Genomic DNA, 15982 nt, shown 5'->3' on the forward strand with positions numbered 1-15982 from the left:
TGTTCAAGAAGAATGCAAAACTCTGGGACGAGTGTCTCTTCCCTAACTGAATCCCTTTCATGGGAAAATTCCCAGCTCTAGAAAGATCTTCTGATACGCATGCTTAAGACTGACACTGGCTGAGCAAATTTCTCCCTATGTGTATCCAAGACCAGTTAGGATCTTCACCCAAAGTGCTGTCAACATAGTCACAGAATGTCTATTGTTAAGAAGTGACAACTTCCATCAGCATGGCAACTATTGGTCCACCAAATAGATGAATGGATGGGAATTATCTACTTGGGTTAAAAACAAAAAGAAAGAGTTGGTCTTTATTTATCAATTTCATTGCAATATTATAAGGGAAGAAAAAGACCTAAGTCCTTTTCTTTCTTAACTCGAGGAAAGATTTTAAAAATTCCTTGTAAAAATGTATGCTCACAATCAGACTATTGAAACCATTTGAGTTGGGAAAAGAGTTCACAAATTGTCTAGAGAGTGGCAAAGAAGCCAAGAAAAATAGGAAAGAAACAAAAAGAGAGCAGAAGCGTCAGCTTCATTGTACAAGCTCGTTCTAGAAGTGGTCTGCTGGGAAAAGGAAGCCCCAGTTGAATTTCCAATGTATTCCTGCACTTGATTCAGTAACCGGTCAATGTAAAAACCAATCCTTTTGTACAACTTCTTCCAGCAACAAAAACTCCAACAGGTTGACACTACCATCATGCCTGTTCCAGACATATTTCCAAGAGAAATGATGATTTTCTTGAAAACCTACTTGCATAAAAGTTGCAAGATGGTGGAGGGATTCCCACATCCTCCTTCCTCCATCTGGCTTGAAAGTAGATTTGATAAAATATGCAACAAAGCACATGATTTATAAGGTAGAGTCAAATGGATGATTTGGGAATTGATCTCTTGTTGATAGTAAACTTCATATCCACTCTGTGTGACCTTTCTAAAACAAAATGTGGAGCTGAGGCATGAATCTGCCACAACAATTGTAAAGCAAACATACACACTCCCCTTCACATGCCCCCCCTTCCACACACACCTAGGCACACACAGAGATCAGCATAGCAGATCATGAGCACCTTGGAAAAGACGGAAATGCTCAATGCCTCTCTTGATGGGCAAAAGAGCTGGTGCAGTAATTCAAATGCCTGGTACAGAAATTCTGTTTCATATTTAGCTCCTATTTAAAACACAGCTTTTCATTTCATTCTATTTACAGAATATTTTCATGTCATTTGCTTCTTTAAAATTACTTAGTTCTCACCTGTTGTATGTCTAGGAATATTTTCTTCCAAAAATAGAAAAAAATAGATGATATCTTTTCAGCAGAAAACATTGGTTGATACAATTTGAAACCATCATGATATGGAAGAATTGTTCTGTCCCTCTCGAAGGTGGAAGAAGCATTTGGATCACAGATCATCTACAATGAAATACTTGACATGTTTAAGATGCTTTCAATCAATTTTGATCGTCAATTGCTTCTTCGTTGTAAACAGTAATTTTTCAGTGAAGGGAAAGTGTGTGTGGTATATCTACACGATGTGGTCAAACCCAGTTCCTACTAATGGCCAGGCTGAACTCCAGTAAATAAGGTCCCGAATGATATTTTGCCGCCTTCTTTGGCACTTTGTGAAATCTTACCATGATGAAGTGCTGAAACACAGAGATTTTCTCTTAGAGAGTGTCTCATGTTGTAACCCGTCCCATGGATTTTATGCTGTAATTCTTATCTCTTTTAAAATTTGCTATCTTCTGTACAGTTTTCATGAACCTTTCTGTTACAGTAGTGAAAATCACAGATAAATGTCATTTTGTACAACTTTGAATTTAGCCCAAGAGCTGAGAGAAAACTTGCTCCTATACTTCAATCTCAGTTTCTTCTATAGTCCAACTTTGTTTCTCTACCATCAAGCTTCTCCTTTGTTGCTGCTCCAAGCCCCGTCCAAGCTGACCTTGAATACTTTCAGGGATGGGACACCCACAACTTCTCTGGGCAACCCGTTCCAGTGTTCCAGCACTCCCACAGTAAAAAAGGCCTTCCTTTCATCTAATATGTGTAGGAAATCATAAATCTAGGCATAGAGACTTGGAGTGCAAATTTGAAATTCTTTTGATTTGAAGCACATTTTATATGAATACTGACTTACAGATGACTAAAAGATGTGGATGGGCATTTGAGCTGACAAGTTGTGAAAAAGTGCACGGAAATTAAAATTGAAACCAGTAAAATTAAAAACTTCTTGCCATTTTCTTTTTCCTCTCCTGTTCAAAATTGCATATGTCAGATATCAGTGCTTCATGCAAACCTCTCAGATGCTCTCAGAGAAAAAGCTTTTCTTTCAGACTAAGTTGCGGTTGACGTAGAACACTAGCAGGAGTGAAAGTTTTTCTGGGCATCGGGGCAGCACCTTCTCCTTGGATTTGTGTGCAGAAAGCATTTTATCCAAACTGCAAAATAGACCCAACTCTGTTCTATTCATCATTCTTACTGCATCAGGCCTGAAGACGCTGTGAAAAGTAGCCTGTGGACCTTGAAGATAGCGCATGTGAAACAGATGAGAGGTGATGGAGAAGTTGAGAGAAGAAAGAGCATATGGCCCAGTACGGACGCCAGAAAGTATTTCTTCATGTGATCATGGCAGATTGCAGGAGCCACTTGCTACTATCAAACCAGCCCGACTTGGCACTGGTGCCACCTTGGGTCTGGGAACCATCCTGCGTATCATGGATTTTCAGGAGCCAGCAAGACACTCTTGGCCACAGGCCCCCAAACACAAACCTCGGCCCTTTTCCCTGGCAAAGAAAAGTCACCTGCCCTGCTTCTGCATGGCAGATTGCAGGAGCAACTTGGTACTATCAAACCAGCCCGACTTGGCAATGTTGCTACCTTGGGTCTGAGAAACATCCTGCGTATCGTGGATTTTCAGGAGCCAGCCGGCCTCTCCCAGCCACAGGCCCCCAAACACAATCCACGGCCCTTTTCCCTGGCAAACAACACTCACCTGCCCCGCTTCTCGATGGCAGATTGCAGGAGTCCCTGGGTAATTTCAATCCAGCCCGACTTGGCAGCGTTTCCACCTTGCGTCTGGGAATCATCCTGCATATCAAAGAATTTCAGGAGCCAGCCGGCACTCTCAGTCACAGGCCCCCAAACACAAACCATGGCCCTTTTCCCTTGCAAACAAAACTCACCTGCCCCGCTTCTGGATGGCAGATTGCAGCAGCCACTTAGTCCTATCAAAGCAGCCCGAATTGGCACTGTGTTGAAAGCGAAGGGAAGCCAACCCACCTTGTCGTTTATCAGCATTGACTCCAATTTATTGATTAAATCAGCCACTTTATATAACAGTGTTAATTAACTTCATGCATATTGCAAAATCCAAGCTCACTATAGGTTAACAGAGAAAACTCTAACCCCTCCTTTTGTTTTACCATACCCATGATTGTTTCTTGCAAACAGGACCAGCGTTCCCACTGTGATATGAAAGTCAAGTATTGGAGAGTGCTTTTGTTACTCTTTAGAAGGTTAGAATATGCCGAAAAGATGCTAGCTGGGGACTTGCAATTAATGAATTATTTGCTGTAAGTAGGTCAAATGACATGAGCTTTCAAAAAGGAAAAGTAGTCTTATTCCACCTGCCAATTCTAAAGTAGATTAATAAGCCTTAAGCAGAAGATGGATGTGAAGAGGGATATGACATGAAAGGTTAAGCAACACTGCTGACAGCAAAAGGCTTACCTGCTGCAGATACGGGAGACAAAATACTATTTGGACACAAACATTGCTATTCAGACGACAGTAAAATTCTGAGTGACAGCAAAATTTACTCAGTCATCATGACAGTAAAATTTGCTCCCATCAAAATGTGCTCATCAATTCTTAGTGTAAGCTAAGCACCTTAAGCAAAGGGTAGTTCAAGCCTAACTGGTATTTGATGGCAAAAAAGGCAACTTGGCCTGCGTTTCTCACTTCTACTCCATTCAAAAGCTTACTCTGTCTCAGACTCCTTTGGTGGGATACCAACGCAAGCCGCCAAACTGCACGAAAATGATGATTTAAAGAAAGACAGATGAGAAAAATGGAATAATGGTTCATGTTCTTTTCCTTCCAACTGCTTTGTTTGCCCTTTGAATTTTTTGAAGTCCTTTCTGGTGTCACCATGGTTGCACTGCAGCAAGTGTTGGGCTGTAAGCTGTCCATATTGCCAGCTTCTGGACTGCCTTCAGAAAACTTCCCACTGGTTTTGTCTAGAAATCACAAGCAGTAGAGATGACAAAGACTGCAGAAACCTTCTCATCTCCTTCTAGAGCAAGACCATGTCTTTCACCCACTCTTAACTAGACAACTTTCATCAGTCACGAGGGAGTCTCATGTTCAAGAGCTAAGCAGTGACAGCTGTAAATGACAAAAAGCAGACTGAAATTCTCTTGGGACTCCAGCAGAGAGCAATGAAGGAGGTTGAATTCACCTTCTTGGGAAGTTCTAAAATGCACGTTCACTTGAGCACAGGAGCTAAGCCATCGTAACCTTTGTTGAGTATGTCTGCGTAGACAGACATATTTAGACCATGTTATTTAAGCCACGTTATCATCTCTAGCTGCTAAGCTGCACTTCTTGCAAAGTATCTGCAACGTATTTTACAGGGTGGGCTTTGATGTGTAATCCCTGAGTAATATTGCAAAGAGAAGTACTTGGGCTGTGGGGTGGGGGGGGAGCCGCAACTCTTAGGTTTTTCAAATCATGGTTCCATTTGAAAGTCAAAAAAGATGTCAAACCTTTCTTTCCTAGACCTATTACCAGCACAAACTGTACCAGAATTTATGACCTGTAACTGTACCGTGGACGCTCTTTCTCTGGACTATTCCTTAAGAAACAAAGTCCTCACTAGAAAGAAAACAAAATTAGCCAAGTATTGGCCTGGATTCGTTCCAAGGCTCTGTACTAAAGGCCAAACACGTGTAATAATAGTAACCAGTGGACTAAAAGTTAAATCAATAGAGCATTACTCAGTTCAAAGACATCTTGTGTCCTAATGTTCTCACAGAAGACTGTCAAAACCTGTCTATTTTTGTGGGTTTCTTTTATCCATTTAGCTGTACCTTCTACTTCTCTCCACTGTCTGAGAACATTGATGATAAGGTTGGATGACCTCATGTCAACTTGTAGAAGTAAAGAAAGAGAAGCCAGGAAAGAAAGGCAAATTTGTTAATTGCAGGTGGAAAGAGGGAGGCCAACAAAAGAAAACAAAAGAACAGTACTAATGAAATGCTCCCCTGTCTTCTGTGAAAAGTAAAGGCACAGACAAGAAAGAACAAGTGCAAAATTCTCACTAGAGAAACGCACTTGATCTGACTCAAGTATTTTGCGGTACATTTCTTGCTGTTTTCTCATGCCAAACATATTAACCATTGAAGGTGTCCCTTTCCTCTCTCTGGAATACAGCTAGGAAGATGGCTGTGTCATTGCTGACAAGCTGCTATTCTCAGAGGTGCCCACCTGAAAGTCCTAGATCAATTGATTTGCTCTGTCACTTTGATATGGCATGACTTACAGTTTCAGCACCTGAACTTGCCAGCCCTACAATTCTTTGCCCCTTGAATGCTTAGATAGGCTCCTTGGCAACTGGCATTTGTAAGGACTTGAAACTATGCAGAATTTGCACCGTGAGATGATGCCAAATGAGTCACAGCAGTAGATTAACTGGGGCATGCAAGGCAGAGAGAGGGAAATGAGAGCACAAGAAGAGAGTACACAAGAAGAGAGTACAATCTCCTTTTTTCTGAAACACTGAAGAGATCAAAGTGAACACAAATCCTCCTAGGGGTAGTTCTTGCAAAAGACTAAGAGTTCTTTTTGTGTTCACAGGCCTGGAATATTTAGCTTTGGATGACGGCAAAATGCAGATGACAAAACGAGGCCTTGAAGTCACATCCAGTATGAAGCAGTAGGAAAGAGGAAAGCGGCTGAGAGCGTCAACCCTGCTAAGTAGTCTCAGTATTCTTCTTCTATACATGAGCAGAAATTTGAAATGAGTCTCTGAAAATGACAAAGGAGGCAGAAGAAAAGGGAGCGATGACTCCTCTGGCATAGTGCTTCCTAACAGGGATCTTCAAAATGTCAAGGTTGTATCATCCTTTCAACTGAAGGAAGGTATGAAAACAACAGGAAGGAAATGGCATCCAATACTCTGGGCAGTGTACTTCTAGACAGAAAGGCCACTGATGGAAAACCAACTAAACTGGCACCAATGCAGCAGCATTGTAATAAAGCCAGAAACGTCCAGCGCTTCGTTCTCTGCCATTCCATTCAGATGCACACAGCAGCTCTGCAACATTCCTACTGATCGTCTCCTTGGCAAAGTGGCAGTGAGGGTCCGTGGTGATGCAGAGTCCCCAGGCAGATGCAAAGGAGAGCTGCTTTCTTGCAAAAACCAGGCTTTTGAAACACTCAGGCCTTTCTCATTTCCATAGCTTTAAGCCATAACAAACACAATTCAACCAACCACCATGCACCACGCTGTGAACACACGACGCTTCTAGAACTTGTTGATCTACCTCGAAGTCAGCTGCCTCACCTTGCCACAGTCCTTTTCTACTTAGCCAAAGTAATGGGCCTCAGCCCAAGGCCTTCCTTTTGTAAGCTTCTAGCTCTATGCAGCAGCAAACCACTACTTTCTTCTGTGCCAAGACTTTAGGTAGACGATTTGCATCTGCCCTCCTTCCAGTGAAACCTAATGGCGAGAGAAAAGCCTCTCAGAGATGTTCAGTCATTCCATTTTCTAGACAGGCCAAATCCAAAGAGAAGCAAGCTATGGTATTGTGTACTTGCTCTTACAAAACACCTGCGGCCCTCTGACAATCAACTAGCAGAAAACCAGCCAAACTGAGACTTGAGGAAAACAACCCTTGGAAGGGAATAATGATGTGATCAATCAAGACAACACTTTTCCAGGCTACCGAGATACTGGAAATGTCAGCAAAGGCTTGAGAGCAAAGGCTGAACTAATGGGAAAAGGGTAAAAGAATCCCAAGAAAAACATGACCAAAGGTTAAAACAATTCCAAGAAGAACATAGGCAACTAACCTGTTGAAGCCTTCAGAAAAACAGTGGCCGCTGATTTACATAGGCCATTCAAGTTAATTGACCCGTGCACCTTCCACTCCTTTTTCAGCACCATATTGAGTGAATTGAGACCATGGAATCACAATTCCTTGGATTCTGTTCTTAACTTCAGGAGAGAAGTACAGCAGCTGAAGTACCTGTTAGTGATGTGATACCCAGGAACACCGAGTTGACACATTTCTTTCTTGGCCAATCACAACAAGCAAGGCTAAGAGGATAAGGCTGGCTTATTTCCATGACACTTTTCTTGTTTTACAGCCTGCTCTGATTCCGGTGAAACTTTTTCATTAGCTTCTCTCTAAAAGGAGAAAGTCCAGTTCAATGTCCCGCCCTACTGCTGCAAGTATACCATTTGGTTTGTGGAGCCGAAAAAATTGAATTGGAAGGTACGGACACCCCGGAACTAAGAGCAACTCGGGGCGTCTTTCGGCAGAAGCCGCGCTAAGAGAGCACTGTGACCGGTACAATCGTGTTTGCGCGAAGAAGCCGCTTCTTCGGCTCAGGGAGCCGGAGAGAGCGGCAGCATCGGAAAGGTGAAGAAGGAAGCTGTACAACACTGGGATTGTGTGCGCAGCTTGCCAACTGATAGAAAACAGTACGTTAACATTCTCCTGACTTTTCCAATCACATGAATATTCGATTGGAAGCTGTTTTAAACAGCTTTTCTTTTCTTTATGCCAAACACTTGGCAGACCTCCGTGCAACGTCCAGAACACGATGGGAGATGTTTTCTGTGCTGGCGCAGGTTTTCCTTGTGAGACATAGTGGAAAAGCTTTCTGCTAGGATGTAGACCACAAAAGACGCTAAAGACGAAGGTACGATGCTCTCCGGAGCTAAGCGCCGCTCCCGGGCTTCTTTCGGCAGAAGCGGCGCTAAGAGAGCACTGTGAGCGGTACAATCGTCTTTGCGCGAAGAAGCCGCTTCTTCGGCTCCGGGAGCCGGAGAGAGCGGCAGCATCGGAAAGGTGAAGAAGGAAGCTGTACAACACTGGGATTGTGTGCGCAGCTTGCCAACTGATAGAAAACAGTACCTTACCACTTTCCTGACGTGTCCAATCACATGAATATTCGATTGGAAGCTGTTTTGGACAACTTTTCTTTGTTTCTTTCAAACACTTGGCAGACCTCCGAGCAACGTCCAGAACACGATGGGAGATGTTTTCTGTGCTGGCGCATGTTTTCCTTGCCAGACAGAGTGGAAAAGCTTTCTGCTAGGATGTAGACCACAAAAGACGCTAAAGACGAAGGGACGATGCTCTCCGGAGCTAAGCGCCGCTCCCGGGCTTCTTTCGGCAGAAGCCGCGCTAAGAGAGCACTGTGAGCGGTACAATCGTCTTTGCGCGAAGAAGCCGCTTCTTCGGCTCCGGGAGCCGGAGAGAGCGGCAGCATCGGAAAGGTGAAGAAGGAAGCTGTACAACACTGGGATTGTGTGCGCAGCTTGCCAACTGATAGAAAACAGTACCTTACCACTTTCCTGACTTTTCCAATCTCATGAACATTCGATAGGAAGTTATTTTGGACAGCTTTTCATTTCTTTATGCAAACACTTGGCAGACCTCCGTGCAACGTCCAGAACACGATGGGAGATGTTTTCTGCGCTGGCGCAGGTTTTCCTTGCCAGACTGAGTGGAAAAGCTTTCTGCTAGGATGTAGACCACAAAAGACGCTAAAGACGAAGGTACGATGCTCTCCGGAGCTAAGCGCCGCTCCCGGGCTTCTTTCGGCAGAAGCAGCGCTAAGAGAGCACTGTGAGCGGTACAATCGTCCTTGCACGAAGAAGCCGCTTCTTCGGCTCCGGGAGCCGGAGAGAGCGGCAGCATCGGAAAGGTGAAGAAGGAAGCTGTACAACACTGGGATTGTGTGCGCAGCTTGCCAACTGATAGAAAACAGTACCTTACCACTTTCCTGACGTTTCCAATCACATGAATATTCGATTGGAAGCTGTTTTGGACAACTTTTCTTTGTTTCTTTCAAACACTTGGCAGACCTCCGAGCAACGTCCAGAACACGATGGGAGATGTTTTCTGTGCTGGCGCATGTTTTCCTTGCCAGACAGAGTGGAAAAGCTTTCTGCTAGGATGTAGACCACAAAAGACGCTAAAGACGAAGGGACGATGCTCTCCGGAGCTAAGCGCCGCTCCCGGGCTTCTTTCGGCAGAAGCGGCGCTAAGAGAGCACTGTGAGCGGTACAATCGTCTTTGCGCGAAGAAGCCGCTTCTTCGGCTCCGGGAGCCGGAGAGAGCGGCAGCATCGGAAAGGTGAAGAAGGAAGCTGTACAACACTGGGATTGTGTGCGCAGCTTGCCAACTGATAGAAAACAGTACCTTACCACTTTCCTGACTTTTCCAATCTCATGAACATTCGATAGGAAGTTATTTTGGACAGCTATTCATTTCTTTATGCAAACACTTGGCAGACCTCCGTGCAACGTCCAGAACACGATGGGAGATGTTTTCTGTGCTGGCGCAGGTTTTCCTTGCCAGACAGAGTGGAAAAGCTTTCTGCTAGGATGTAGACCACAAGAGACGCTAAAGACGAAGGGACGATGCTCTCCGGAGTTAAGCGCCGCTCCCGGGCTTCTTTCGGCAGAAGCGGCGCTAAGAGAGCACTGTGAGCGGTACAATCGTCTTTGCGCGAAGAAGCCGCTTCTTCGGCTCCGGGAGCCGGAGAGAGCGGCAGCATCGGAAAGGTGAAGAAGGAAGCTGTACAACACTGGGATTGTGTGCGCAGCTTGCCAACTGATAGAAAACAGTACCTTACACTTTCCTGACATTTCCAATCTCATGAATATTCGATTGGAAGCTGTTTTGGACAACTTTTCTTTGTTTCTTTCAAACACTTGGCAGACCTCCGAGCAACGTCCAGAACACGATGGGAGATGTTTTCTGTGCTGGCGCATGTTTTCCTTGCCAGACAGAGTGGAAAAGCTTTCTGCTAGGATGTAGACCACAAGAGACGCTAAAGACGAAGGGACGATGCTCTCCGGAGCTAAGCGCCGCTCCCGGGCTTCTTTCGGCAGAAGCGGCGCTAAGAGAGCACTGTGAGCGGTACAATCGTCTTTGCGCGAAGAAGCCGCTTCTTCGGCTCCGGGAGCCGGAGAGAGCGGCAGCATCGGAAAGGTGAAGAAGGAAGCTGTACAACACTGGGATTGTGTGCGCAGCTTGCCAACTGATAGAAAAAAGTACCTTACCACTTTCCTGACTTTTCCAATCACATGAATATTCGATTGGAAGCTGATTTGGACAACTTTTCTTTGTTTCTTTCAAAACTTGGCAGACCTCCGTGCAACGTACAGAACACGATGGGAGATGTTTTCTGTGCTGGCGCATGTTTTCCTTGCCAGACAGAGTGGAAAAGCTTTCTGCTAGGATGTAGACCACAAAAGACGCTGCAGACGAAGGTACGATGCTCTCCAGAGCTAAGCGCCGCTCCCGGGCTTCTTTCGGCAGAAGCAGCGCTAAGAGAGCACTGTGAGCGGTACAATCGTCTTTGCGCGAAGAAGCCGCTTCTTCGGCTCCGGGAGCCGGAGAGAGCGGCAGCATCGGAAAGGTGAAGAAGGAAGCTGTACAACACTGGGATTGTGTGCGCAACTTGCCAACTGATAGAAAACAGTACCTTACCACTTTCCTGACTTTTCCAATCACATGAACATTTGATAGGAAGTTATTTTGGACAACTTTTCATTTATTTATGCAAACACTTGGCAGACCTCCGTACAACGTCCAGAACACGATGGGAGATGTTTTCTGTGCTGGCGCATGTTTTCCTTGCCAGACAGAGTGGAAAAGCTTTCTGCTAGGATGTAGACCACAAAAGACGCTAAAGACGAAGGTACGATGCTCTCCGGAGCTAAGCGCCGCGTCCGGGCTTCTTTCGGCAGAAGCGGCGCTAAGAGAGCACTGTGAGCGGTACAATCGTCTTTGCGCGAAGAAGCCGCTTCTTCGGCTCCGGGAGCCGGAGAGAGCGGCAGCATCGGAAAGGTGAAGAAGGAAGCTGTACAACACTGGGATTGTGTGCGCAGCTTGCCAACTGATAGAAAACAGTACCTTACACTTTCCTGACGTTTCCAATCACATGAATATTCGATTGGAAGCTGTTTTCGACAACTTTTCTTTGTTTCTTTCAAACACTTGGCAGACCTCCGTACAACGTCCAGAACACGATGGGAGATGTTTTCTGCGCTGGCGCAGGTTTTCCTTGCCAGACAGAGTGGAAAAGCTTTCTGCTAGGTTGTAGACCACAAAAGACGCTAAAGACGAAGGGACGATGCTCTCCGGAGTTAAGCGCCGCTCCCAGGCTTCTTTCGGCAGAAGCCGCGCTAAGAGAGCACTGTGAGCGGTACAATCGTCTTTGCGCGAAGAAGCCGCTTCTTCGGCTCCGGGAGCCGGAGAGAGCGGCAGCATCGGAAAGGTGAAGAAGGAAGCTGTACAACACTGGGATTGTGTGCGCAGCTTGCCAACTGATAGAAAACAGTACCTTACCACTTTCCTGACGTGTCCAATCACATGAACATTCGATAGGAAGTTATTTTGGACAACTTTTCATTTCTTTATGCAAACACTTGGCAGACCTCCGTACAACGTCCAGAACACGATGGGAGATGTTTTCTGTGCTGGCGCAGGTTTTCCTTGCCAGACAGAGTGGAAAAGCTTTCTGCTAGGTTGTAGACCACAAAAGACGCTAAAGACGAAGGGACGATGCTCTCCGGAGCTAAGCGCCGCTCCCGGGCTTCTTTCGGCAGAAGCCGCGCTAAGAGAGCACTGTGAGCGCTACAATCGTCTTTGCGCGAAGAAGCCGCTTCTTCGGCTCCGGGAGCCGGAGAGAGCGGCAGCATCGGAAAGGTGAAGAAGGAAGCTGTACAATACTGGGATTGTGTGCGCAGCTTGCCAACTGATAGAAAACAGTACCTTACCACTTTCCTGACGTTTCCAATAACATGAACATTCGATAGAAAGTTATTTTAGACAACTTTTCTTTTCTTTATGCAAACACTTGGCAGACCTCCGTGCAACGTCCTGAACACGATGGGAGATATTTTCTGTGCTGGCGAATGTTTTCCTTGCCAGACAGAGTGGAAAAGCTTTCTGCTAGGATGTAGACCAGAAGAGACGCTAAAGACGAAGGTACGAGGCTCTCCGGAGATAAGCACCGCTGCCGGGCTTCTTTCGGCAGAAGCGGCGCTAAGAGAGCACTGTGAGCGGTACAATCGTCTTTGCGCGAAGAAGCCGCTTCTTCGGCTCCGGGAGCCGGAGAGAGCGGCAGCATCGGAAAGGTGAAGAAGGAAGCTGTACAACACTGGGATTGTGTGCGCAGCTTGCCAACTGATAGAAAACAGTACCTTACACTTTCCTGACGTTTCCAATCACATGAATATTCGATTGGAAGCTGTTTTGGACAACTTTTCTTTGTTTCTTTCAAACACTTGGCAGACCTCCGAGCAACGTCCAGAACACGATGGGAGATGTTTTCTGTGCTGGCGCATGTTTTCCTTGCCAGACAGAGTGGAAAAGTTTTCTGCTAGGTTGTAGACCACAAAAGACGCTAAAGACGAAGGGACGATGCTCTCCGGAGCTAAGCGCCGCTCCCGGGCTTCTTTCGGCAGAAGCCGCGCTAAGAGAGCACTGTGAGCGGTACAATCGTCTTTGCGCGAAGAAGCCGCTTCTTCGGCTCCGGGAGCCGGAGAGAGCGGCAGCATCGGAAAGGTGAAGAAGGAAGCTGTACAACACTGGGATTGTGTGCGCAGCTTGCCAACTGATAGAAAACAGTACCTTACCACTTTCCTGACGTTTCCAATAACATGAACATTCGATAGGAAGTTATTTTGGACAACTTTTCATTTATTTATGCAAACACTTGGCAGACCTCCGTACAACGTCCAGAACACGATGGGAGATGTTTTCTGTGCTGGCGCAGGTTTTCCTTGCCAGACTGAGTGGAAAAGCTTTCTGCTAGGATGTAGACCACAAGAGACGCTAAAGACGAAGGGACGATGCTCTCCGGAGTTAAGCGCCGCTCCCGGGCTTCTTTCGGCAGAAGCGGCGCTAAGAGAGCACTGTAACCGGTACAATCGTCCTTGCACGAAGAAGCCGCTTCTTCGGCTCGGGGAGCCGGAGAGAGCGGCAGCATCGGAAAGGTGAAGAAGGAAGCTGTACAACACTGGGATTGTGTGCGCAGCTTGCCAACTGATAGAAAACAGTACCTTACACTTTCCTGACGTTTCCAATCTCATGAATATTCGATTGGAAGCTGTTTTGGACAACTTTTCTTTGTTTCTTTCAAACACTTGGCAGACCTCCGAGCAACGTCCAGAACACGATGGGAGATGTTTTCTGTGCTGGCGAATGTTTTCCTTGCCAGACAGAGTGGAAAAGCTTTCTGCTAGGATGTAGACCACAAAAGACGCTAAAGACGAAGGGACGATGCTCTCCGGAGCTAAGCGCCGCTCCCGGGCTTCTTTCGGCAGAAGCGGCGCTAAGAGAGCACTGTGAGCGGTACAATCGTCTTTGCGCGAAGAAGCCGCTTCTTCGGCTCCGGGAGCCGGAGAGAGCGGCAGCATCGGAAAGGTGAAGAAGGAAGCTGTACAACACTGGGATTGTGTGCGCAGCTTGCCAACTGATAGAAAACAGTACCTTACCACTTTCCTGACTTTTCCAATCACATGAACATTCGATAGGAAGTTTTTTTGGACAACTTTTCTTTTCTTTATGCAAACACTTGGCAGACCTACGTGCAACGTCCAGAACACGATGGGAGATGTTTTCTGCGCTGGCGCATGTTTTCCTTGCCAGACAGAGTGGAAAAGCTTTCTGCTAGGATGTAGACCACAAAAGACGCTAAAGACGAAGGTACGAGGCTCTCCGGAGCTAAGCGCCGCTCCCGGGCTTCTTTCGGCAGAAGCCGCGCTAAGAGAGCACTGTGAGCGGTACAATCGTCTTTGCGCGAAGAAGCCGCTTCTTCAGCTCCGGGAGCCGGAGAGAGCGGCAGCATCGGAAAGGTGAAGAAGGAAGCTGTACAACACTGGGATTGTGTGAGCAGCTTGCCAACTGATAGAAAACAGTACCTTACAATTTCCTGACATTTCCAATCACAGGAATATTCGATTGGAAGCTGCTTTGGACATCTTTTCTTTGTGTCTTTGAAACACTTGGCAGACATCCGTACAACGTCCAGAACACGATGGGAGATGTTTTCTGTGCTGGCGCATGTTTTCCTTGCCAGACAGAGTGGAAAAGCTTTCTGCTAGGATGTAGACCACAAAAGACGCTAAAGACGAAGGTACGATGCTCTCCGGAGTTAAGCGCCGCTCCCGGGCTTCTTTGGGCAGAAGCCGCGCTAAGAGAGCACTGTGAGCGGTACAATCGTCTTTGCGCGAAGAAGCCGCTTCTTCGGCTCCGGGAGCCGGAGAGAGCGGCAGCATCGGAAAGGTGAAGAAGGAAGCTGTACAACACTGGGATTGTGTGCGCAGCTTGCCAACTGAGAGAAAACAGTACCTTACCACTTTCCTGACGTGTCCAATCACATGAACATTCGATAGGAAGTTATTTTGGACAACTTTTCATTTCTTTATGCAAACACTTGGCAGACCTCCGTGCAACGTCCAGAACACGATGGGAGATGTTTTCTGCGCTGGCGCATGTTTTCCTTGCCAGACAGAGTGGAAAAGCTTTCTGCTAGGATGTAGACCACAAGAGACGCTAAAGACGAAGGTACGATGCTCTCCGGAGCTAAGCGCCGCTCCCGGGCGTCTTTCGGCAGAAGCCGCGCTAAGAGAGCACTGTGAGCTGTACAATCGTCTTTGTGCGAAGAAGCCGCTTCTTCGGCTCCGGGAGCCGGAGAGAGCGGCAGCATCGGAAAGGTGAAGAAGGAAGCTGTACAACACTGGGATTGTGTGCGCAGCTTGCCAACTGATAGAAAACAGTACCTTACCACTTTCCTGACTTTTCCAATCACATGAACATTTGATAGGAAGTTATTTTGGACAACTTTTCATTTCTTTATGCAAACACTTGGCAGACCTCCGTGCAACGTCCTGAACACGATGGGAGATGTTTTCTGTGCTGGCGCATGTTTTCCTTGCCAGACAGAGTGGAAAAGCTTTCTGCTAGGATGTAGACCACAAGAGACGCTAAAGACGAAGGTACGAGGCTCTCCGGAGCTAAGCACCGCTCCCGGGCTTCTTTCGGCAGAAGCGGCGCTAAGAGAGCACTGTGAGCGGTACAATCGTCTTTGCGCGAAGAAGCCGCTTCTTCGGCTCCGGGAGCCGGAGAGAGCGGCAGCATCGGAAAGGTGAAGAAGGAAGCTGTACAACACTGGGATTGTGTGCGCAGCTTGCCAACTGATAGAAAACAGTACCTTAGACTTTCCTGACGTTTCCAATCACATGAATATTCGATTGGAAGCTGTTTTGGACAACTTTTCTTTGTTTCTTTCAAACACTTGGCAGACCTCCGTACAACGTCCAGAACACGATGGGAGATGTTTTCTGTGCTGGCGCAGGTTTTCCTTGCCAGACAGAGTGGAAAAGCTTTCTGCTAGGATGTAGACCACAAAAGACGCTAAAGACGAAGGGACGATGCTCTCCGGAGCTAAGCGCCGATCCCGGGCTTCTTTCGGCAGAAGCCGCGCTAAGAGAGCACTGTGAGCGGTACAATCGTCTTTGCGCGAAGAAGCCGCTTCTTCGGCTCCGGGAGCCGGAGAGAGCGGCAGCATCGGAAAGGTGAAGAAGGAAGCTGTACAACACTGGGATTGTGTGCGCAGCTTGCCAACTGATAGAAAACAGTACCTTACCACTTTCCTGACGTGTCCAATCACATGAACATTCGATAGGAAGTTATTTTGGACAACTTTTCATTTCTTTATGCAAAC

Source organism: Ammospiza nelsoni, chromosome 12 (assembly GCF_027579445.1).
Source record: "Ammospiza nelsoni isolate bAmmNel1 chromosome 12, bAmmNel1.pri, whole genome shotgun sequence".
Classification (NCBI taxonomy): domain Eukaryota; kingdom Metazoa; phylum Chordata; class Aves; order Passeriformes; family Passerellidae; genus Ammospiza; species Ammospiza nelsoni.